Source organism: Solea solea, chromosome 14 (genome assembly GCF_958295425.1).
Source record: "Solea solea chromosome 14, fSolSol10.1, whole genome shotgun sequence".
Lineage (NCBI taxonomy): Eukaryota > Metazoa > Chordata > Actinopteri > Pleuronectiformes > Soleidae > Solea > Solea solea.
The window spans coordinates 23,627,093-23,653,590 of record NC_081147.1 but is presented as its reverse complement, the minus strand read 5'-3'; the positions used below and the strand labels follow the sequence as shown (position 1 = coordinate 23,653,590).

At 38.9% G+C, this 26,498-nt stretch overlaps 1 protein-coding gene across 5 annotated transcripts in view; it reads left to right on the top strand.

Annotated features, from left to right (window-relative positions):
* The window catches only part of lingo2 (leucine rich repeat and Ig domain containing 2), a 168,658-nt gene that overhangs the window by 78,692 nt on the left and 63,468 nt on the right, over window positions 1-26,498 (top strand). For 4 of the 5 annotated variants that reach the window (XM_058650558.1, XM_058650557.1, XM_058650560.1 and 1 more), the window contains one exon: window positions 19,898-19,984. The exons of the other annotated variant lie outside the window; for it this stretch is intronic. The gene's annotated coding sequence lies outside the window, so the exon portion shown is untranslated. The remainder of the gene's footprint in view (window positions 1-19,897; window positions 19,985-26,498) is intronic. 5 annotated transcript variants of the gene reach the window in all.

Below are 26,498 nucleotides of genomic sequence, written 5' to 3'. Positions count from 1 at the left end.
CGCACAACCCCTGTTTATTGGTATCATGGTATATTGCTCATGAAGGATTTATGAATCGTAAGTTTCAGAAACTGAATATTTGTTATATTACAAATCAAAGGTTTTTGGTTTTTTTCCTGTGTATTTCATACATTTCAGACAAAGCAAATGAGTGAATTAAAATCCAACTAAAACTATATGCTCTAGTGCTGACTGTGCTTCTGTGGCAAATCAATAGGTTTACCGTAAAATACTGCACAAGGGAAATGGATTTAGAGCAAACTGAATTATAAAACAGCTCTTAAAATTGGGTCAGTGTTGCATCCTTTGATTTCTAGCTGCCATGTCAGTGTAAATCCAGATTCAGTAAAAGTACCCCAATACAAAGACTCAAGGTCATTTAAGAGAAAGAGCGAGACAGGGAGAGAGGGAGATATAATGCCAATAAATCAAGGTATTGAGGCTTTTGTTTACATGGAAATATTATCCATTCTTGTTTACTGCATTAAAGTAGATGTATTGCTTGTATTTTATTGTCTTCCATTGATTTCTACATCTTAAATCTTGCAAAGGTTCTCTCTCTTGTTTCCTTCGAAAACACTGCACTATATCTTTTGAAACCTGAGACTCAAAATAAGTGTTTTTGCACTGTTTCCTCATATAATTATATTCTATATTTGGTGGTGCATGGATGGGGGGACTGTGGTATTACATTATGTGATACACATTATGCCATAATATTTGACAGAATATGCACATCCATCCATTATCCTTTCAGGGTCACGGGGGGATTAGGAAACAAATCCCAGCTGACATTGGCTGAGAAGCAGGATACACACTGGACCCTGGCCCATCACGGGGCAAACATAAAGAGAGAAAAAGCTACTCACACTCACATTCACACTTAATGGAAATGTTAGTCTCCAATCCACATAACACCATCTGTGCTTGGAGTGTGGGTGGAAGCTGGAGTACCTGTAGAGAAAACCCACACAGACAGGGAAAGAACATGCAAACTACACACAGAAATGCTGTTGTCAAACAAGAATTTGATCTGGGAAGCCTCTTGCTGTGGGGCAAGAGTATTAACCACCCCTGCACCGTGACTCTGTATTGTATTGTATTGAAGGTGCTTTAATGCAAAATGCTTCAATTTGCTGAATAACTGAATGATCAATAATTTTTTTATCAACTCCAGCTCCAGATTTTAATTCCACATTTGAGCTATGTTGGGTCATTTGCAACATTTGTTTATTTTGTTTTAAAAATCAATTTATTTCAAACTGGGGTTAATATGAAACACTGATCCAGAACAAAAATAAATCATTTTTTTCTGACAAAGCATCAAACTGTTTTTTTTAGTTATTACACAGCATGAGGTGGATTGTACACTTTGCACTTAGCATTTGTTTATTTTTTTTATTAAGGAAAACAGCCAATATTCTATCTGCCTTTTGCAAAGTTACGCTGATAATTATAGATCTGGAGAAATGTAATTGAGATTAGACCTTCCGTAGTTCAGTATAATGTTAAAGGAAGGGCAATTTCAGCACTATTTATTTATAGTATTTTCCTTCTAGCACTCACATAAAAAGAGAACCCATGCAGTGCCACGCAGGAGGTCTGGAACAATTAGGGATTGTGACCTCATCTCAAAGAAAAACAAGTCGTGAGCACATTCACATAAATTCTTTTTAGCATCCTAGTGTGTAAAACAACAACATTAAGCAGACACTAGTCCTCTGCCTCTTTAGTGCCAATATTTGGAATCATTCTTTTTTAAGAAAAGAAAAAAAAAAGAGGCCATAATGGATTCTACCGCTACATCCAATTAACTGGGAGGCAATATGTCACTCTTCATTTGCAATCATTATGTATATTTGCATGAGTAATGAGAGAGACATACAGCAGGTGAGGTACTCCCTCACTGTTGCGGATGATAAAGTTGGTGCTCGACACCTTTGATTACAAACCATTAAATGGCGGTGGAGGCAATTCGCAGTCTACTGCATCCATCACGACAAAAGAGCATGAGCTCCTGCTTCAGGCACTGGAGAATTAAAGATACCTTGGCTCTTAAATCAACATTGTAATATTATTAAATTAAGTGAGCATTAATATAGTTGTCAGTATATGCAATTTGTTTTACTTTAAATACAAACACGCAGTGGTTAAACAACTAATTATTTCAAGATCTTATCTTCCTTTTGATGCTCCTTCAAGATTGGTCTTGTGTTAGTCTGCTGCGGTGTTCTGTACTTTATATAAAAGCAAGGGCAGAACTCTTTAATGAGCAGAACAACATTTAAAATCAGGACAAAGCCTGAAGACAAAAAGATGAGGCAAGAAAATGAAGATTAGTGGGAAAATATGCAGTTTTTTTTCCCTCCTCCTCCTCCTCTTCCACCTCCAGTTTTGATTTGCATGATGAAATGTAGCGGTCCATTTACACAAATTGTAAACAAAGACATGTGTTAGAAACTGTTGTCATATCTGAAGGATCCTAAATTTGACCAATATTTTATTGAAATGAACACCAGGGGACACATTAGTAGACTGACTGGAAAAAGAAAAAGAAAAAAAAAATCACCATAGCAACAATTGTATAACAGCACAGAGAAGACAGGGTCTGTTGCAATCAGCTGGCTGATTAGTCTTTTCTCATTGAGAAGGATACAGTCCAACCACATTTAAAATTGTGTGTATTGAGATGAAATAAACTCCAACAGTCATAATGAATGGCACTCATATGAGGATATGACATTAATTGACAGACAAATGTATATAATCTATATCTTTTATATCAAATACAAAGTTATTCCATAACAGTAGCCGCAGCAACCATTCATAAAGTATTTGGTGTAAACTGACTCTTTAACATACACCACTGTGGTTCTTTAATACACTGTTGCAAGACATTGGTGTATAAATTGTTTGGGTAATTCAACAGATGCTTGACCTCTGCTGTAAATCAGCTCCTAATCCCCAATGTGACCAAAAAGTGTTGTAAGGTTGTTTAAAATGGAAGTATCCATCAAAGACCATATGTTAGCTTTGTTTTGCACGAGTCTCAAAAGCTGTTCTCCACCCGACATGCAGAACACTGCTGCCGCCTTATGCTTTTACGACCACTTGACAGATAATTTCCTGTTCATTCAGATGAAAGCATTTAATGCGTACATCTTCATTTCAACAGAACCAGGTGTTCTGGTTTATATGCCTGAGCAGCTGACGTCAATGTACACCATTCCAACACTCAACCAACTCTACCAAGACGCTCAAATAACAGTCGTAATGATAAATCCATGGAATACTTCCTACGTATGTGTGTTATCTCAGTGTTACGTCACCATTAACTATGTATTTAAATCTTTGCTTGGAAGAGCCAGCTGTTGTGATGCCCTATTTAGGCATACTTCTGAATCATTGACGCAAGCACTTCTCTGCCCTGAGGGTCTTGGAAATTTCCCCTGCCCACTGGCATGAGGGATAATTGAATAACCTGTATGTGTCAAAGATTTTTTGATTAATCACACAGGGGGCAGCAGATATGTACGGCAGGCGCTTAGCAGAACTGTCTCCTGATTGGGCTGTCACAGGGTTGATCCAAGCTTGGGACCAAAGTATGGGAAGATTAATCGTATGCCTTTCGGTCAGTCTATGAATATGCAACAGGGAACCAGTCAATTTCAATATAATGCCTGTTCAATTATTGCCACTGACACACAAAAACACATAATTCCGGCACTGTTTATGTGAAATGTCAATTTCAAGTGACAGCTGAAATGTATAGATTTAGACTGAGTAACCGGGACAGCTATTAGTTCAAGGTCATGTGGTGCTTTCATCGCATGAATAGTCAATTTGTGTCATGAATGTGGAAATGACATTATGCAGTAGGTTTCCTATTTCCTCCTGTCCATGCTCTTCTTGTTGAGGTCAGAGTTTGAACAAAAGGCATCGTTGGCAAATGTCTCTGCTTGTTGACACAGAGATGACATCATGACAACACTTTTCCCCCCCGAATAATCAATATTAATTATCAGCATTTGTGCAGTTTACCCCTTTTTATAATGTGTATGAATCTCAAGATTCTGATCCTGAACATTTCCAGACATTTACCGTGAAAGCTGAACACAAACACAAAGACAATTTTGACACTTTATATCCTACACGTTGCACTCTTACTTGTTCACCACCTGTTTAACTTCTTCCTCCTTGGCTTCTTTTCTTAATGTTAGCTATAAAAGAAGAAAAAGACTCTCGTCTGTTTTCACATTACCGCTCTTTTCTGACCTAATGGCTTTTTAATGATATAATGACAACACTTTCATAACATTAGCATTGTTAATACAGTATATTCAGAGACAAATTAGATGATGCTTCGACAACAAACATCGGAACGAGCCTGATGAAGTGATGAGCGTGTCACCATGTATGCCGTGTAAAGTGTCTGCCTCTAACCTGCCATCTGGTGGGAAAATGAAATGAGAGTTAAAAGGCGTGTTACCATTCATTTGTAAAAACGGAAAAGACACTTTTACAAATGAGTCCACTGAGCTTTGTTGGGCCCGTGGAAAGAATCAGGGCTAGATCGATTTTTTTATTCCGGTAAACAAATGTCAGCTGTGAACTACATGAAAAATCATACATTTGAATCATTAGTAAGAATTAGAGTATTTAACTCTGGGGGAAGAGGATGCTCATTTTCATTTTGCCTGATATTATGAAAGAGGTCAAAAATATCAGTTTAAGTACAGACAGATAATTTATCTTCAAGCCAATCAAGCGATTGTTATTGTTGCCTTCTTTTTTTCTCATTATAATAAGGAGTCAACGAAAATCGAGTCTCCTAACAGTCTTTGTTTGGGTTTTCTTTCCACATTGTCAGAAGCTTCAGTGGCTATGACCCCCAGATTGTAGCTCCAGGGGGTCAGACACAAAGAGAAGGGAGGGACAGCTAATCTTAGCCATGTGGGCTCCGATTACACAGATAGAGGCAAGATCAATTGAGATAAAGGACATCAGCTGCCCGGTTTTCTTTTAACACAGAGATATCAGCCTCCAACATCTGTCTGTCGACTTACCTACAAACCTACCTTTATGTCTCTGTCCCTCTATCTAACTTACAAGTTTCCACACTAAAGAAAGTAAGTATGATTTATTTCTCATCTCCACGGGGGAAAAAAACAAGATTCAATATTCAATACGATCAAATATTCATCAAACAACCATGTATATTCTGCAGATTATGGATAGTGTCATGCCTCCATGGTCAAGACAGTGAGTACACAAATGTAAATATGAGTAAATGTGTTTCACATCCTTTGGATATTCTAAAAGTATGGCAAAATGTATGGCAAATAGATGATGTGACTTTAGTTGGACAATACAAGTCACTCAAAGCTCCTTTACAGATGTTGGAAACAGGTTATTAAGATAACTAATTATTAACACACTCCACACCACATCCTTGCACCTTTCAATGTGAAGCAGCCTGAAATGGCTTCCATCAAATACTGACTGCGATGATTAAAACCTGACAAGTTGTCACAACATAGAGACGTAAATACTCAACTTAAAATGTCACACGGAAGTCAGCAGATACGCTTATTTTTAAGTCAGACAAACTTTTTTTTAGAGTGATTAGTAGCTTGAGTGGAAATTGTAGGTGTCAGTGACTGTAAAAGAGGAGCTGAGATTTGGCCTCCAACTGAAGATGATTCCTATTCATGTGTACCAGCCAATTGAGGCAAAGCTGACTGAGCCGAAACTGAACTGACATTATCTCTCTGCCAAATTATTGGCAATCCGATGTGCTGCAACGTTTTCCTCAGCCATTAACTTTCAGTCCCTCTCATTATGCTATGGTGAATACACTGTAAGAACTTTGCAATTTAGTTCCCTATTCACTTGCGAGTTCCGAGTTTCCTCACAGTTTTTACTTACATTTTGGACTTCATTTGTCACGTCAGCTTTCTATTCAGTGATTTAAATGTTTCTTTTTTTAAAAAAAAATCATTATAATTTTCACACAGACTGTCCGTCATCCTGGCAGGTAAATCAAAAATTAAACCCTAAAGTATTGTTAAGATTATAAAAGATGGCAGAATCTTATATAAGTGCATGACTCTGGTAATGCTGCTGCTAAATGTGGCGCTGTCAGACTGAATGTCCACTAATGTATGTCAGGCACTAACACATTATTCACTCGATTTAGTGTTGCTTTACATACTCTTGCTTTTGTTTTCCGCGGGTCAAGTGTGGGCTTTTAGGCTCTTGAACCCACACGCTATCTGATTTTAAATACCGCTCACTGATTTCACACAGGGACTATCTGCACAGAGTGGCAGATTGTTTCCTGTTGTGTTCCAGTTGCTCAAGTGTTAGTGCATTATGATTCACCAAAGCACATGGATGAAAGCCCATTCAGTGGGTGCGAGTGCGAGACACGGTTGATGCGAGTGATGGCTAATAGCTGCATGATAATGAGGCGGTGAGACGATATGGACATGTCATTCCTGTGAGTGGGTCGAACCCATTTAGAGATGCATCTCTTCCCAAGCAGAAGTACAACGCTTAATTGGTTCATTTAATCAAAAAAAAACTTTAATTGGGTGATGCACTGCGAGATTGATGAATCAGTTGTCCTGAAAAAAAAGAAAAGAAGGTGCTGTGTGAGGTAGATGAATTAATGTGATACGCGTTCGTCTCAGCATGCGTGCGTGTGGTCAAGAAAGTGGAGGCTTGAGAGAGATGTTAATAGGGTCCATTAGATTAAAAATACAAACAAAATGGTGGTACTAGAACTCTGCCTTTGTGCAAGCATAAGAGATTTAAAATACAAGAATGCGCTTGGTGAAAATAATGGATGTGGGTGCTTTAGCATTCAGCGGCACAGCTAGGACACAAAAGAATCCCACACATCGCATGAAAAGTCTCATGTGCAAAGTGTTCTTTTGAGACACGCTGCTATATTTAGAAAACCTATAACCATAATGTTTCATTTACTGCAACGGGAAATCCCAAGGGACTCCTGATTGCCATTTAAGTTCAGTGCAAGTATCGATAGACAACATTCAGACAATATCGATAATTGTTCTAAGAATTTCAAACATTGCTCAACAAAATCCATATGTGACCCAGCAACTTTGCTGCAAACTCTGTAATGGACTCCTCAAATTAGGCTGAAAACACATTATGCCATTGTCGTTCAGTAGATACACAATTCTATACTTTGAACATCATCTGAGTTGAAAATAAAAGTAATTACACACAAACTAACAAAAGCAGTCTTTTTGTTGGGAGAGTAAAACTCTGGGAAAGTCACTATCTGACTCATTTTCATGTGGACAGCCTCTAAATTTACTGATGCACTTATGCTTCCCTATGGCAGTTGAAACATCAAATAAAACACTAGCATATTGAAATTATGGCACCTGTAAGTGTGTGAGCTTTATTAATAAAGAATACTTCTCCTGAGGGAGACATCTAGCTCACCATTTTCATAAATAATGGCTATTTTTTTTATTGTAGGTTGGTGATGTACAGGTACTTTATGGTTGCATAAATAATAAAACCAAACAATAGGCTGTTTAGAGTGTATCTTTAAAGGGTTTTACCCCAAGAAAGATTCTAAGACTGATTGCACTTGGGGACACTATCCCACTTCCTTTGAGGCTGCACTTTACTGAGCACCCTAGTGTAAACTCGGCTGCAACTCAGGAAACACTACAGGAAAGTTGTGAGTCAGGTGATAATTGCATCTGTGGGCTCATAATTAAGAGTGACGGTTCTTTTTATCCCTATAATTAGCTTTTTCCCGTGAAATGAAACACGTGAAAACTGGAAAATGTCAGACAACGACAAAGCTGAAATAAAACAATGCAAGCAATATTTATGTGTTAAGAGGATTTTCTTTAACCTGTTTGGCGTATATGCAATCCACTCCACTGCTGTGTTGCGACGTGTGATTGCAGCACATAATAGTAGAGAGAATCAAACACCTGCACTGCTCGGCCTGGCAGCACATTAATAAATAAAAAATGCACAGGTGCCATGTCTCGATGTCTCCATGACTTCCTTCCCTATTTCTCTGTGTGTGTTTGCATGCGTCTGGCTGTGAGTGAGTGAGTGAGTGTGTGTGCATGCGTAGGCAACGACAGTGTGTGTGTGTGTGTGTGTGTGTGTGAACACAGTTCTCTGTGCTCTCCCACTGGCGCCTTGCACCGGTTTTACCTACGAGCTAGCGACCTATTTTTCCCTGCACTGAATGAAGGAGACATTTGAACAAAGAGAGACAGGGGAAGGAGGGGGTGCAGATCAGTTCCACTGCTTTTATTCAGGCCTATGGATTAATTACCCTGTACCTAAACATGATCCTGTGCTGTGAGCGAGACACTTTGGCATTACCCTGATCAATAATGCATTTTTCTGTCTCTCCATTTAATTTGCACACAGGCCCCACACACACTGGCATCACTAGCTCCACAGAAAAGTGCAGGAGACACCAGATACCCAAAGTGCAACACTCCACCCCCGTCCTCATGCCATGCTCCATGACACCCACCTCCTCTCTCCGTTGCTCACAGACAAATTGATTCTCCCTCAATGTCCTGTACGGAAAAAAAAAAAAAAAAAAAAAAAAAAAAATCTTTCCTCAATGGTCAGGAGCAGGGTAACGAGATAGCATGTTGGATTACCACGTGGGTTTTGTACAAATTTGTTCCTCTTTTAGTTTAAGTTACGACACTCTCCATGTCCTGGGGCGATTACTTAGCAGTTTAGGCTTAGGCAGTCAAGACAGTGAAAAGTGGCAGCTACAACTCCTGAGCGGAAGCATTGTTAGCGGCGGCGCTGGTTCGAAGACATCAAACAAGAGTAGCGAGGTCAATCCAAAAGGGGGGAGACAGGTAGGTCACCCGATCTTGTGTGATTTATCTGCAGTTTGTTTGAACCTGTATTGAAAGGAGAGTCAAGTGTCTAGACCTTGGACTTTGTGCTTTGTAAAGCTCATGTCCCTAATCGAGTGGCCGCTCTCTAATGTTGACCAGTCCTCTCTAGACTCAACTCATCATGTGTGGTTGGGGCTAAAAGAAAATGCTTTTTTTTTTTTTATATGTCTTGGTGCATGATTGGCAGCAACATTTGGTCAGTGATAAAGCATGAAACTGACAGCACGATGTATCCTTTTTAAGGAGAGCAGTTTTTCTTTATTGTTGTTGTTTAATTCAGGATAAGAGAGTGTACGGTTTTGCAAACATCATAATTAGATCTCGGACGCCATTTTGATATCTAAACTTTTTTTTCCCCAGACAGCATGTAGTCCAACCAAATGGAATGGTACAAACAACGCGAGTCAGAGTAGAACAGTCTTGGAATGCAGTGTGGTAATGGAGTTGATGTGTATTGACAGATGTCAGAATAGTGATGTGGTGGGCAGTTGCTATACTGCATGTGTACAATCTCCTGAGCAAGTGGTGATGGGTGGCTGAGCTGTCTTCGACATCGTTAGAACATTTCTGGAGAAATAAAAACACGGATTTCTGCTGCTGCTGCATCGTTGTCTCTGTTAGGAGTTTGTGAACAGCAAAACAATGTTTGATCCATGAGCCGGGTGAGAACTCTGCTTGTAGCAGAAAACTACATATGCTCTGGATTCAAAAGTTTCCCTACAAGCCTTAGTACGCCGTGCATTTTTTCCTTTTCATAGAGCAAGTGGTCCGACCGTGCTTGTTAAATGTTCACTCTGCAAAGTCATTTCATGTCTGCACTGCTGCCACAAAGACACACTACAGAGCTGCACATAGATTGCACCTGTTAAGTGACTCTTACTTGTCTGTGATTACATTGTATATTATCTATATAGAGATCCAGACTGACATTACTGCTGTTATTGCTTAGGATAATGCTGAGCCAATTAACCAGCTGCCTGACTCCTGGCAAAGCGGTGAACAAATAAACTCCTTCTCCCAAGTCATTTGCTTTCATGCATGTTCATCTTAGTTAAGTGCATGTTGCACTCTTGAATTTTCAGACAGAAAAGTTACAATTAATAGCTGATTGAATTATTAACCTGAAAACTTCTTCCCCACAATCGCCTGTGGTTGTCTTGACCAGATTAGAAGTACGGCACAGCTACATGTTTGCGCTTACTATAGTTGTACACCACAGTGACCATTAACACTTACAGATCCTCCAGGCAGTTTTTATTGGTGTAACACAATGTGACCCAAGGATGCCAGTTACACATGCATTAACATTTCAGAGACCAATTATGAGTTAATTTGCCATGTTCTGTGCTGGTTAACCGATACATTGGCTTGTGTGTCTTCTTGTCGTCTGAGGACATTTGTGTGACAATAGGGTTCGGACTCAACTGCACACACAGTGTGATACATATTTCCCAATGCACAGCTAATCTACCTTAATTTTTCCTACTGTTTGCGTATGAACTAAATACCATTATGGTAAATGCAGATGACTTTGCAAAGTGCAAACTTGAGTCATTCAGGTCATGCAAAAAAAAGGAAAGATTTAACATACCTCTCATAAAAACTAACGTAGCATTTTTAATTAGCATCTCCACACACCAGTGTCTTCATCGTCACACGGGAGTCGTAAGTATCAGTTAGCTTGTAAAATAATCAGAGGTAATGGCAGAAAGATGTATGAATCCTTGTGTTCATTCTCTTATGAAATTGGATGTCTGAGAGCATTTGGGGGAAAGCAGCTGGTCATCAATAAATAACTTTCTTCTTACTTGAAAATCCTAAACTGTATTTCTTTAAAAGCAAATAGTCGAGGGTTTTTTTGGAGATGGAAATGTGTCGTTCTTCCTTTTTGGGAAATATTTTCCAATTTAGTTTTTACTTTATACTCTAGTGGCTGATAAGATTAACTTGTAATGTACACATAGTCTTGCCTAAATGTATTTGTAGAGACGAGCCAGTCACATTAAGTACTTAAATTTCACTGTTACTGATTCTCCATTAGTGTGTTGATAACAGAGGAAACCATTTAAATGTCTTATTTAATGCAGGCTAATGAAAACACAGAGGTAGTTCGTTTTTTTTTTTTTTTTTCTCCTCTCAGATTTAATCTACTGCCATGAGATAACTTCGTCCTGCAGACATGAACGTTTTCTCTTCACACCTTCCTCTCTGCATTTGTCTCTATTACAGGCAGAACTAGACATAAAATCCAGACAGTTGTATATAAAAACACACACTCCTGGTATATCATATTTATATGTGAGGTTGTATGTTTTGTTCTTGTAGACAACGCTGGCGTGACCTTGTTTTGTTTTTAAAAGGGAGGTATTTTCAGCCAGATGTGGGAACAGTGTCGCTCTGGGAGACAGCAATAAACCCCCCTTGTAACTCAATCTCTCAGAAGAGCACTGAATGGAGAAATGAAGCTTCTTTGAGTCACACTGTTCTCATCATCCCCTTCTTTGACCTCCCCCATGCCTTAACAAGCTCGCCAGTCAAGAGTGATCTCTCCAAAGATTGTAAGTGGGTGATCTGATTATCTTTGACACACAACGCCAAAGTAACCTTCATAAATCCACCATAGGACCTTTTCACCATTTCCATTGACATGAAACATAACACTAATGTCACTGAGGATTATTTCATTTAGGTACAGGACCTTAATTACAAATAACAAAACAATGATATAGCCTATCACTTTTACATATTGAATTTTAAATGTGTTTCAGCTGGGGTTACTGGGGATTATGGATGCAAGTCTTGGCACATAACGTTCAAGTATACCGTTTAAATATTCAAAAGGAAACCTGGGCAGGCAGATTAAATGACATCATGTTGCTCATATAATTAATAGAAGTATTGTGGTAATAATAAAAGGCGTGCTCATTCTTAAACCAAGAAGTGGAGCCATTTTAAAGTATTTAGGAATGTAACAGGAGCACATTAAGTTCCAACTGTATGCAATGTAAAAAAACAAAGAAGCTTTAAATGCCTCTTTAGGCATATTTATCATTTGTAGATATTTTACTTGATGTTACGTCAGTCTTTAGCATTGGAATCCCTCGCCACCCCCTCCTCTGTATTTCTGTGATCAGACTTCAGACATGTAGATGGAGTGATGGGTGACAGAGTGTGCAAGGTGTCTTTCTGAGATTAAATGTGGCCTGACATTTTCTGACACTGATAAAAATGTGGCAACCACAGTTGTCCTATTGCAAAATAAGCTGTTGGCAAAAACAAACAAATATTTGTTGAATATCTGTCATTTCTATACTTGTCTGTTGACTGTTTGACCCACAAGTTCACGTATGTGGATGAAAATGTAAATGAATAATAATAATGAAAAACAAATAGGGGCAAAAGCAATTCATTCCTACTGGTGTGTTCATATAAACCAAATGAAACATCCATCTTGATTGTCACTTTGGGGATGAGGAGGGGGTTCTCACTCTATCAGCTGACATGGCTCATTGTTCACCATGGACTAATAAAGAGCTTTACCGCTGCCATTATGCATTCTCTGTTGCTAGTGACAGACTGATGACAAGCCTTAAAGATGGGAGCCATTTCACATTTAAAACAACAGACGGGTGGCCTCAGTCACTGAATTGCCTCGGCAGACATAACCCTGCATGTGATATTATTTCAAATAGCTTGGATGCCATAATACGTAGTATTGGTGTACATCTGACGTTAAAAGTTCGAAACTGATGTTTTGTGTATTAGTGCACAATTCAAATACTGTACTATTGTATACCATATTATACAATCTTAGAATCTACAGCCAACATCAGGGCAGTAACATGGCTGTTTGACGGCAAAGGTTGGATTTGATGTATTCGATCAAGCACCTGAGGTCAGACGAGCACAAAAGCCTTTCAAATTTACTAAATCATGACAACGAGGACTTTGAATTATAGGGAGCCAGGTGATCCTTAGATGAAAAAAGCCAGGAGGTTAAATCTCATGTCTGCATCCTGGTTGAAGACAGAGCTGTTCTTCCATGGCCACTTACAGATTTGTCAGTCTGAGAATACTTGGTCCCACTCTGCAGGAAGCAGATCAAACCTTGACCTTTATGTTCCATTCCTCCGTAGATAGTAATCCACTTGCTTCCTCTAAATCATAAACTCTTATGAGCATAAAGAACATGTAAATTGAGTTTGACTGTTACCATATAGGACCAAGGACTTCATGCTCTCTCCTCTGCAGCGGTGTCCCTGTATTCTCTCACATGTGATAGATTCCCTAAGAGATATGCGTGTGACAAAATAAAGGACTTGTTCATTTCTGTAATTCCAGTAGGGAAAGCTGTCTAAAGGTTTAGCAGCTACTCAACCTATGGCCTTCATGAATATCTCTTATGCAGTAACACTATAGCGACTTGAGCTTACCTCCTACCTCCTGATTCCCACTTGATTATTAACAATGTAGCTAACTCCTTCATTGATTGGGGTTTAGAAACTCGCCTTGGTAGCAAAGTCTCTAACAAATCTAACAACCACAAAGATGCGCTGAATAATGAAGGGTATTGAAGTACTTTGTCATTAGGTTAGAAAGCGCAGGTGTACAGGAATGTTTTTATGAATACAGATTTTAATTCGATCTGTAACGGACACACATTGGCGTGCCTTAAGATGTCTTTGCATATGAATATGCTTGTGCATACAGGGAAAGAAAGAAAGAAACAAAATGTCAGGCAGCAGCAGCGCACAGAGCTTTCTGCCTCGACGTACAATTTCAGAACACTTAAGTGATTCTCAATCCCAGCATGCCTTAGCCTGCCACCGCCATGACAGATACCCCAAAATTGAATATAGATTTCAGTGAGCAAGGCAGGCGTGCCTGATGAATCTCAATTTGTGGCTGTCCATATTTCATAGTCACCACTGCGTATAGCTCAAGGAGAGGCAGTGAGAGCATTATGGCTGCACCTGACAAAACTGTCAGTTGGATGGTGTCGAATGATGATCTGTACTTCATAAAAGGCCATATTTATCCCACACTAATTTACGCCCTACATCATTTTACCATTGAAAAAGGTACATATGTGGGTGAGAGGCACAGACATTGGAAATACATGTTTCATTTTATGAACTGTGGTTAAGATTAAGAAAATGCTCACATGATGGCAATTGCTCAGGAGTATACTGTAAGTCTGATGGTGGAGAAAATGTAGAGAGCTTGGTGTGGAAGTGTCTCGGCTGTCATGTATAGCTTAGTTAGAAGATAACAGTACAACACATGCTATTGTTTTGCTCTTGAGGAGAACATCTTCAAAAATAATGTCTATTTGTCTGTTAGAGCTGTTGCTGCTTTCATTTTAATTTTGTATGCATACATTGTCATACCTACATCCAAAATCTAGCATCAGTTCACTTCGAATTAGTGCTGCTTGGAGTCCTACACGACTACATAATGCCCAGGGGGGCACAGAAGGCAAGCAAGCTAAGATCAATAGTCAGCTAAGTAATCAACATATGATGCAGTGTCAGAAATGTAGCACATTATGCACCATAATAAGCACAGGGAAATGGGACAAAAATACAGAACACATCATTACATACTGGAATAGCAATGCCTGTGAAAGTTCTAGTATGGCAGCTTAATTACCATAACTCTGTAGTGTTTATGTGTTTATTTTCTATTTCACATGTCAGCTGCACAGTTCACGCTCAACTTGCATGGTGTTTTATCATACAGCAACAAGCACAACTCGTGTGTGTCTTCAGTCAGTTTCAGCCACAACTTTGTGTAAACAGCAAATGCACTTGCATCCATATTATATCCATATGCAGCCATCTTGTTGTTAAATGGAAATGAAGTCAGACACATTGCCATCTTGAGGCAGTGAAAACCAGTTGCACTTTGGACCAACAATAACCATAGATTATAGTCTGAGAGCACGGTATTATGATGTGTCTACATAGTTCTGTGCATCTAAAACAGATAATTGTAGATTTTTTTCGGTAGAAAAACATTAATGCTAAACACAACCATATTATTTTTCTAATTGTTCTGATTGCAGCACCATGGCAGCGCAGACGTGTGCTTACTGTGTGCCATGTGCTCGTAGAAAGTAAAGCAAACATGTCGACAAAAAGGAAAATTAAAACAAGCCTTGGTTTACACCCACTAAAGGAGGTAAAAAACCAAAAAAGGACCCGAAATAAGAAGTGATAATAACTAAAAACAAGGTGTAACACAATGTTTTTAAAAAGACACTTCCCGTTCCCACATAAATTACAAAAGCAACTGATGATGTTGACCCCTCTGTGGCACCCAAGCCACCGGGCTAATCAGCACAAGCGTCCTCCCTATATAGCCCAGCTGATTATCATCATGTCACAGCTGAGCTAACACCTCACAGGTGCCTCCAATGTCTCCTGATGAACAGGGTGCACTGCGACCTAGTTTTGGTCTCTCCTTCACAATTTATACACAGGTAGTTTTCAAACTAAATGTAGCCCTTTCTGTGAGAAAGACGCCACTTCACTGGCTGCCAAGTTGCTGCTTTAATGAGCTCTAAAGAGTAATGAAAAAGAAAAGACCCAAATTAAATACGCAGTATACCTTAACACAAGAAGGGTATAATAATATTGCAGGCATAAATGAACATTTATACAAATGTTTATTTATGTTTTTGCCAATCTGGCATTTGTATTTTATACTTAAACAGGAGGCAAACAAATCCACAAATGAGAACTCTCATGTCTTTTCAAATTAATATACACACACTTTCATTCAAATAAGGTGTCTATGATAAATTCAAAGTTTTATATGAATCAGAGGTGACAATTTTAGTAGTAGGATTAGTAATGTGCAATATCAAATTTTAAAGCATAATTCATAATACAGCTTTTCCCTTAATTGTAAAATTTATAGATGCAGGAATTGTATGTGGCCACCTGCGGTGACAGTATCAGGTAGAAGCTCATGCAGTCGACAAGTTACTCATTGTGTCTATCCGTTAATGTTAGGCTATATTTTGGTAATAACCATAGTATTTACAAACTATTGCTCTCTTTCTTCTTTTTTTTTACCATTTTAAAACAACCTTTTCAAAAATTGCACAATTCCACCGGGGGGTGCAGGAGATGGCAGCGCTTTCCCGTTTAATCAAAGTGGACATGCTACATGTGTTGCCACATTTCATTAAGGCGACAATACGGGCCACTGGGCCAACTAAGAGGAAGAGATAGGCAGCATGCGTCGGTGCGGTTTCCTCGACTAAAAACACAGCCAGTCAGCTCCTCCTCTTTCTCTAAGGAGTCAAAGCTGAAGACCCCGGAGCCAAGGTCAGTCAAAATGGCTCCACTTGATGCAAAGACCCCCAAGGAGCTGACTGTCAAAATCAACACTACTGAAAACAAAATACTCTGTGTACTACTGTGTAATGTGCTGATAACAAATATCCATCCAGCCCTTTCCTTCTATTTGTTATCATAACAATATTGATTGCAATATACAGTACATTTCCCCATTACTTTACATTACTGAAAGTGCTGCTCTCGATCATGCGAGTAGGGATCTATATGGAAGTAGAACTTTTAGTACATTGGTTTCATGTCTGTCAATCATTTGTTGTTGATAAAGCAGAAAAATGATGTTGCTTCAGTGTTTAGGAGTCTTCTTTTATATATGAATTTATTAGCCTTTCTTGAATGCTGAAAGCATCAACATTGCCAATGAAAGAGCACTTTCTTATTTCCCAAATAGAGGTAGTCATGTTGTGCAGCGCAGATTCAAGTCAGCACTTGAAGACTTAAGATGTATCCCCGTTTCAATTTGTGCTTGTTGGTGGAGTTTGAGTGCAACTTTTGATGTGAGTTCCAGAATAACCGGCCTCTAAAAATCCCAAATCCTTCAACCCATACATCACAGATTGAAGTGAAGAGGTCCACCATCATAAATAACCAGACAGTGGATTTGTCCTTATACAGTATGACCTGTAGGACACCTCTTGAAATAGTGCAGTGACGTCAGCAGCAGCAGCAGCAGCAGCAGGCATAAAAGTCCTGTGTAATCATGCGGTAACTGTATTAACCACCACATTAAGAGTTACCTTTTGTCAGCAACTATGTAATTAAGATTAGGAGATTGTCTCAGAGTTTAAAATTAATTCTCTAGGTTTTACTGGAGTCATTGTTACAAAGGTTTTATGAACAGTAGCCTCCCAGAATCTCATAACATGTTAGACCAATTTTTAATACCCAGTAAAATGGTTGAATTAATATTAGGAATATTTAAATACCATATTCCATATTGTTCCATCGTGTACATTGTCATCCACAAACAATGACCCATGCCAGTAATTTTAGAGGAAACAACAATGCAAGGCTCCAATACTAAGAGATGAGTGTTGGTTGTTGAATGTTTTGTTTATAATTAGTTTGATATTGTCTAAGAGCATTTGCCTATATCGCATATTGCATAAGAATTAGTGAGCTGGGGAAGCTTAAATTGACGTCATGGATCAACGGTGTAAAGGTACAAGTTTATACTTGTTTGATTCCTCAGAGTCTCTAATGTCACATTGAAGTTAACTAATGTTAAATAACATGATAATAATATAAATACAGTCCACTGTGCATTCTTCCTCCATGGTATAAATACATCTTCATTTTTTACCTATACTGTAGTGTGTTCAACATATACATATTCTCTCAGAAGGATTTTCTTTGCTGGTCACCATGGCAACTGGGCTCTCATTGTTGGAAGAAAAACAAAACTATATAATATTATCAACACCTCGTGTGATTGTGTGAAGTTCCTGAGCGCTTACACAATGAATGACAAAAACCTACGTAAAAAGGCCAGTGGACTAACAACTTTGTGTAACGTTTAAATGGTAGCATGTGAAACAGATAGTGTGTGTGGGAGGGATGGATGTGATTTATCACATTAACTGCCGAGAGGGAAACACTCGTCAATCCTCTGATTGTTTTCCTACCCTTACTGGAGCAGACCAAGTTCTTAATTGGCAACGTAATTTGATTAATTGCTTTGTTGTCATCAGGCCCAATGGCTTTTACACTGTAAAGAAGTATAAATCAGGCATGTATTTACAAGCAATCAAAAGCTTAAGATCGGAAGCAACATGCAAAAGATGGCCAGCTGTGCAAAGTCATTGGTTCTGCTTTATTAGCCGCGTATTTGTGACTTTGAAAGGAACATTTGGATCAGAAGGATGAGTTAATATGGTAATTATTTTTTTTATTTATTTTTTTTTTTTTTACAGTAAAATAAAGCACATTATTTTGTTCAGCAAAACAAAATCACATGATTTTCTCAAATAACTTTAAGGAGTATGTATAGAAACCAATGATGCCGATGAGGATAGTGCAGTATTTTCAAACTGGGCATCGTTCTGGACACTTGTGACCTATGAGATCATACACATGCAGTTATTGCAAGAGCTTGTTTTTGCTACACAAGAATGACTTCTGGTGCCAACCCTATCACTTTCAACTGATCAGTGTAATAGGAAGAAGAAGAAAAAAATACATTTTATTTCTGTCCCTCGCCACTTTCCATATTACGAGGTAAAGCACCAATTATCTGGTTTTGGGCTGTGGTAGTTAAGAACAAACGCTGATGAAGCTCTGATGTCTATTACAGCATCCAGGTGCTCTCGCATATTAAGACACTTAATGGACACATAATTAAGGACAGACACTATTGTCTTGATTGGTGTGCATCTTAAATCCAGCTGGCAAATGGCATGCAAATGTGTCCTTATATGAATCAAGGCCAAGCTTGTGGCAGACTGGGGATTGGTGAGATGTTTTTTTCACCACATTGATTGCGGTGATGTACTGAAGTTATAATCTGAGCCAGGGTTACTTTCTTTTGGAAAGCACAAACAATACACAGCTATACACAGTGTCAGTATTGAAATGGTACAGAATGCAAAAGAACAGAGAATCATTCAAAATATAATGTAACCAAACAGTCTCACATTATCGGGTTTGTGAGATTGCACCGAGATACCTCGTCCTGTAGCTGCCACTGTCTTATACCATTACTAAACAACCCTGATAATATGTGTCATGATTAATGTCTAATATTGTCAAATAAATATTACTGAGAGCCTTGCATCAAGAACAAGTTATTCATTTGTCAACAGGGAATGTCAAACACATTTGGCTCAACTACAAAATATCAGGGACGGGGGGTTATAATGAAGTCAGTGAAATCACCCTTTCGCGGCCCATCAGTATTCTGTGTCCACAGTTAGGAACTGGGTACAGGCTTAACGAGGGGATCCAATGGATAAATGATCAAAAACCAGGACGGCTATTGTCCTTGAACTCTTAATGGCATATTAATAGTGCCGGGTGTCAAGAATGGTTTTAACAAGAGTGTCCTGAGTCAGACTTTCTTATAATCTCTCAGCCTTTGGACTGGAGGAGATATCTCTCTTCTTCTTTCTCTACTTTCCCTCTTTCTCGTCATAGCATTACCACCTCAGGCACGCCTTTTGCATAATTACCATCCTCTGTCTTTCCTACTGCAGTCGAGATAAGGGAGCTCATTAAGGTACAGAAAGAAATGGCGACAGTGTGTGAGACTGTGCGGGTCACACATATTACTAGGGTCTCAAACAGGATCTGGAAATTCTGTGTTTTAAAAAAATGTCAATCGTGAACTGGTGAAACTGTGAGTTCCAAAGAAAATGGAAATCCTGCTGTATGTTTTATATAAGGGGATTTTGCTCAATGTGGATAGCAGTATACAGCGGCGCTTCCACAAACACGCTGTCACTCTTTGTACAATTAATGACATGTCTCTGCTATGCCCATTCAATTTCTAAGCACTGGGTTGAAATTGTGATCTTTGTGTATTGATCCTCCTTGTAGCTTGTGAGCTTACCTGTAATTTTCTTTTAATTTCTGCCTCTTCCCTCCACTCTACCCCTATAGATAAAAGACCGCAAATAGGAACGACCACAGCAAAAGAAGAGAGGAAAGAATAGGCCATGGCTGAGGGGATGATTGCTTCTCAAAGTGGTAAGCAGCAGGCATTTACAGTGCCCTAGTGGTTTTTCCTCAAGGACTTATGTGTTCATTTTGGAAAATTACATATCTCTTTATTCTCTTTTTTGGAAGAGAGTGTACAATTTATGACCCAATGTGTTGTCTTTGTTAGGTCAAGATGACAAAATATGTTGCCCACTACTTGTAGCCTTCTTGAAGTTTAATGTCCCATTCCTTATCTGTGAACACTGCAGAAAGTGAGGCCCTAATATTAAATCATACCATCCAATCAAAAACTCCTCACAAGCATGTCACAACCTAATAAACATAATGGAATTCACTGTAGTGTAAAGGAGTTAATTTGGCTCCACTTTAATCCAAAATCCAAAAATCTCGAAGCCCAATGCACAATCACCATATCAAGGGATGAGATCTAGGTGTTAAATGGAAGAAGAAAGTAAAGCATTTTATTTTACAACCTTTTACAACATTAGGATATGGAATTAGGGAAGGTGGCTGCAGCTGAACATTATTAAAGTGCACTTAAATAAATGCTAGTGTGCGTGGATACTCGGTTTTTGTTACCTCCTTGGGACCTTTGCCTGTATAAACACTGGCTTTTTAAGCATCAGTGGTCCTGATTTGTCCTTACACAATATGACCCATAGGACATCTCTTGAAATAATGCAATGGCATTATTATACTCCCCGAGATAACAATGGGATTAGTTGTTGTATTATATATACCACATATCAGTGGTCCTAATGAATCAGGTTTTGGTGCCCATGAGGACTAGTGGTCTTAAAGGCAGAACTTAATTTGTGAGGTCCTGTTTGAGATTCATACATTAGTGTTATATAAGGTAGAGGACCCACATGCAGCAATGTAAATGATCAAAAATAGCCTTCAACAAAACAAACTAATCACAAAATAGGCAAAATAGAAAACAAAGACAGAATGTTGTGTTTTGTTCTGGTTTTTAAATAAAACATGAACAGAAAAGTACCTTAAAAACAAAACTTAAAAACTCATAAGACACAGGTGAATTACATCACGGCAGGGCAGACAAGCAGGGAGGAAAACAGGACAGGAAGTAAAATTAAATAAATGTTCCGGAAAAAGCATCTGGAGCAACCCAGGGATCATGACAATAGGAGGTAAGATGGGAATTGTGGATTTAGGTTTGGGTGTTAGTAAGGGATAAGATTTTGGTTAGGCTATCCAGATGAATGGAATCAATGCAGTGTTTTAATATTCTACTGTGTCTCCTAGATCGAATTGTTACTGAGACAGAGTTATAAAATACTCATACTAATTCATTTTAAATGTATATACTGGCAAAGGATGTCGTAAGTAGATGCTGGCAACATGCGCTTGACGGGCAATGGATGCCATTCTCATTTGTCTCATTTTATCTAATTAAAACTGCCTTGATAACATATGCACTGCACATTGCACTCTTTAAGTGTGTGGAACAGTGTATCCCCTCCGGGCATGCTTTTCTTGCCAACCATGTCGAGTGCAGATCCATCTTTGCTTTGCCAAATCAAGTATTCACGCAACAAAGAAGAAGATCCAGTTGACAATCATCACTTTGCAAGTCAAGACCTTATCTGCCAGATCAAATCTCATATCATATCTCATGTTTATGTGTCCAATTTTGCAGTGTGCAGTAATCCGTGGCGATCATGCACACATGCAGTATACATGAGTGCAGCACTGTCTGCGGAAGTGAATCTGCATCTGTATTTATTGGAAAGGAAGTGGCAGAAAAAAAGCACAGATGATGTTATGCGGAGAGACGGGAGGCTGCAGACAGATAGTATCATTCCCTTGGTATCACCATTAAATCTTAATCTCCTCGCTCCTCATGGGAGACGCCAACCAAACACGGGATTGTGTTGTGCATCTAAATCAAGATGTCGTGTTTCTTCAGGGAAGGTGTTATGGAGACAAAGCCCGACGTGCTTGTTTTCCACCTCACATACATCTGGATGCACAGGCTGATCATCCAGCTGCTAAAGTCATGTGTACATTTAGTCACCATGTAAACTGCCATATCTCTGATCAATTAAAGTAATGGAGAAAACAAAACTCCAAAGGAAGCTGTAGTTAAAGTTATTAACCACTGAGCCAAAGTTTCAGCAGGTTGCATCATGGAGACATAACGACTCAACAACACTGGACATTTTTTGCAAGTTACCCTGCAAAACAAAGTTTCTGTACAAGCTGCAAAAAGTCATATAACTTAACAGCCAAAACACGTATAGAGAAGCAGTTGAAGCAATTATGCACTCTATAATATAAATAATGACATTTGGAAATCCCAGTTCATTAAATGCATGAATGCACACATAAGCTATAAGATATACAAAGAAAATCAAGTAGTCTGTATAATGTAAAAAGTCTGAGTATACATTTAGTGGAAGATCTGTGTTTTACAATGTGATGGAATTACAGCTGAGTATCATTGTGTGAGATACCACAGCAGGCTGCTGCATATGTTTGTGCGCCAACCTACACATGCACTTGTAGCTTTAATATACTGGTAATGATGCCAGAAATTGCAGAAAGGGAAATTAGGATCTTTTTTAATAGGTAATATGTTTAAACAGCCATAAGAACAAGACTGACAATATCTCAAATCTGATACGCATCATTAATACTGAGTGAAGTGCACATACAGTAATTAGGCAATTGGAAAAAAGCAAAAACCTTGAGTGAAATGAGACTTAATAGTGAACAGTTAATGGCTGTTTCAACTCTGAAACAGCTGGGTGTAATGTTTATAACCACCTACTTTAAGGGGTACTTTGCACTTAAGGGAAAAAAAACAAAAAACATCCATAGGGTTTTGACAGTGCTAGTTATTTAGTTGCTGACACGTTTCATGTATTCTGTACCAGTCTGTTACTGTAATGTCTTTGTGATGCCTGTGGCTAAGAAAGGGGCCAGCTCTCGTGTAGGAGGATTGAATATGTGTGTTCATTATGCAATCCATTCGTCCCCCTGTGAACATTCCCGCAGGTGACCGACTGTGATTAATTGACTCAACATGCATCAGTCAAACCTTGTTGCATCCCACATGCGGTATTTTGTTTTTACCTAAGCATTTCAAATGCAGCACCTGATTAATTAGTGCTTCCTCGGGTGTTGTTAGCAGAAGCTCAGTTGTATTATCAAAGATTAAAAAAATAAATAAAATAAAATAAACACACCACCTGGCCTTAAAGTAAATGAAGTGTGCTTCTTCCACATCCCCTCTCAGCAGGAAATGGCCCATATTCCTCCACCACCCTCCCATTTTCTCAGCTGGGAAGGGAGGTAGGCAGTCGTCAGTGCACACTGCATTTGAAGACGCTTGCAGGGTACACCACCACATTCTCACCTGCCAAACACTAGTCTGCATAGGGTGACAATGCAGACTAGTGTTGACAGAGCTTTTAATTATGGTTCAGGCAAAAAAAAAGTGTTTATCCTGAGGAATTACGTGTTGACATTTAAGGAGGGAGGACATGATTTGTTTTGTGGGTTTTGTTTGTTGTGGTTGTTGTTTTTTGTCTCCAGTGAAGTTCCATACTTTCCCAAACATCAACTGAAGATAGTTATTAGATTTAGCTGCACCCTTTCAGATATGAAAGGGTGCAGCTAAAAAATAATCTCCCCGAAAGAGGTAGGCCCTGACAGCATGCCGCGTTATGATGGAAAGCCTCGCTGCTGTTTTAAAAGGAGAAAACAGTAAGAAGACTGGATTGAGGAGAGAAGCCTACGAGACAGACATAAAGTAGCACAGCACAGTATATATGTGATTACTGATTTGATATCAAACCATTTTCTTCTAAATAATGGGATAGACAGCTGGTCTACTAGACACGTGCACTTTCTTCAGTTCTAGAAAAACACATTTATGAGAATGATTAACATACTGCATTCATCTTGTCTATTACACTCGCTGTGCCGCCTACAAGAACCATTATTCTTAGTAATAGACTCACATTGCCAGCAAGTACTGTATATTGATTGATAATTTTTCTGTCAAGCTTTTGCCAACTGCAATGCCAACTAATTGCTGTTGTGTGGATTTGCATTCTAAGTAGCAGCGCATGCAGTATTCATAAGCTAAACTGCAGCAAAGCTAAATATGAACTAAAATACTACAACTTATCTTCAATATCAAGGTCACTCATGACAATAAACCAAACATCCCTCTTTTTGTTTTAGATGCTTTGTTTTCTTGGTCCTTTGTCAGGTTACCTCAGGTAATCACAAGAACCCCCAGGTCCCATCTAGTCAATTAATGTTGCGTGAGAACATGTGTCACGTCTCTCAGAGGGTGAAATTGCAACCTTTGAAGGAAACTTGTCATCTCTCATTGTCTAGTATGGCTAACCCGCCATTATCTGCTGACACTATTCTCAGAATGCTATCATGGACTGATTAGGAACATGTCAAGAGTGATCAAAATTTTTGGCCTTGATTAGAGAATATTCACCCCTTTTGTTACTGTCAAGAATGATCAGGAGAAGACAAGGTTCGCTAAGTGAGTGAATGTGACTGAGAGCGCCATCATCATCGTCTCTGTAGCACAGCGGCCCCCTCATCTCAGAGCGTATTAACATGCTGCCACACTATCATCCCCAGTGGCCTACTTGGACCAGATGGGCCTCATTCAGATTTTTCACAAAAACACAGCAAGTGAGAGATCTTAAATGTCATTCACAATATCACCAATTCCATAAGGTAGTGGGAGGACATGTGGTTTTGTACCCTGAGTTAGAATTACCAACATGAGCCCAATCTAGAATTCTACACAGAACATCCAACATTTGTATTGTACGAACAAGGACATTTTAACTCGAGCAAACGTTGCATGATGTCTTCACATACAGCCGGGACAAATTATGCATTTCACTGTTAGTCATAAATAATTATCTTTCTTGATTAGGTATCTATTATGTAAATTGTTTTTTTTTTTTTACTTTTCATATGACAATAACATGAACATGGTGTGTGAAGCCTTTACCTTTAATTATACATGTATTTAACTTGTAATAAGCACTGCAGACTGGGTTTGTTCAAGAGACATAATGTTTCCTTTAGTTACACGTGCACTGACTGAATAGAGCAGATCTGATTTATATATATATATACTGCATATATTTGAAAAAAAATTGCAATCCATTGATCGCAGCATTACATACAGGTGCTGTTTTCATTATATCCCTCAACAGACATTTGCAGTTTCGATATTCACATGTATATATATCCTTTAATTCCTGGTTTTATATGTGTTTGGATGTTGTTTACATATAACTATGCACTGAGCCTTCTATAAATGCAAACAGATATATGCACGAAGGAACTGAAGCTTTGGAAGGAGATGTAAGGAATGGTAACCTTTGAAGATACAGGTGGATAAAAGAGGGTGGAAATTGGGTGTTTATTACATGCTCCTTTTCAAGGCTTTGTCCTCTTACAGACCACAATTATTGCACACTGCAATAGCAGAGTGCAGTGTGGGAAATCAAAGGGTAATCTCCCTGTGGCATTATTCCCCTGTTTTTTTTTCTTGTTTTCCTGTTGTTTTCCATACAAGAAATGCAAGGCTTCTAATTAAGTCTTGGAGGGGAAGAATGTGGCGTCTTAGTTGGCCAACAGTGAGTGGCTATCTCAAACTCAACTTCAATGTTTAATTTATGTGTGCTCTATTATTTATGGGTGCCGTGATCTGTGTGTATATGGGGCTTTATGCAACCGTCGGGCCTGTTTGTGAGGTTGGGACAAAGGAAGACGAACAAAATGTAAAACGTGAAGCAAAGTAACGAGTCGCACAGGCAGCTGAATTATTGTGGGGTCAATGCAAATGTGGTCTGTCTGACAGTTTCCTCTCTTCCTGTCTCCTTTTCCATCCTTACTCACTGAATTATACATCCACTGTACATCATGTCCTCCCACAGAGATGCTCTCAGATGTGAATGTAAGGTATGCAAACACCGGCACAAATTTAGGCTATAGTATACACATATAAGTATTCCACTGGGGGGCACACTACGGAGGTCAGACTATATAGAGCAACCTAATCTGCAAATAAAAAAACACAGTAACACTGGAGGGGAGATTAGCTTTTGGGTATTTATGAGCTCACAGAAGAAAAAGCGATCAAGGCTTTATGTGAGGCGACTGAGTCAATGGCATGCTGCCGCTGTGCTTTTTGTATAATTTACTTATTCAATTTTGTGGATAATTCACCTTAATTTCGAAAGATGTCCATAACCGACACACTAAACAGAGACAGGATATGTGAGGCAGCCATGACACATGTGTACCTAATAGCAAGTTTGTCCAACACATGCATCTTATATCATCATGCAGATGAGGATCAGTTGGATGGGCTAATAACAGTCATCACCATTGGCCCACAATGGCCCAGGATGGCCCAGGATCATGTTAATGTAAATTTTACTTTGCCCTTCAATGTGAGAGCAAACACAGCTTTGCCTCAAAAAAAAATCAGCAGGTGTGTGACCTGCAGGGATGGGCTGGAAAA